Below are 369 nucleotides of genomic sequence, written 5' to 3'. Positions count from 1 at the left end.
TTTGAAACAGTGCAAGGTCTTTTTTTTTTTCTGGAAGTTACTTTATAAATCAGTTTTATAGAAACAAATACCGACGGTATCTTTCTAGAACTCTTAATCTTTTGCTGGTATTTTATATTTTTTCCTTTTTATTTCATCTGAGCAGGATGGTAGAGTAAGTTTAGGGTTCAGAGTTTGTGCTGGACAGCTTTAGTGTCAACTTGACACACCAGGGTTGAGGGAGCCTCAGTTGGGGAATTGCCTCTATTGGGCTGGCCTGTGGCCATGTCTGAGGGGCATTTTCTTGATGAGTGATATGGGAGGGCCCAGTCCACTGTGGGTGGTGCCACCCCTGGGCAGGTGGGCCTGTGTTGCATAAGAAAGCAGGCT

The sequence above is a fragment of the Nannospalax galili genome, unplaced genomic scaffold, assembly GCF_000622305.1.
Source record: "Nannospalax galili isolate Female #2095 unplaced genomic scaffold, S.galili_v1.0 scaffold162, whole genome shotgun sequence".
Lineage (NCBI taxonomy): Eukaryota > Metazoa > Chordata > Mammalia > Rodentia > Spalacidae > Nannospalax > Nannospalax galili.
This window is presented reverse-complemented; position numbering follows the sequence as displayed.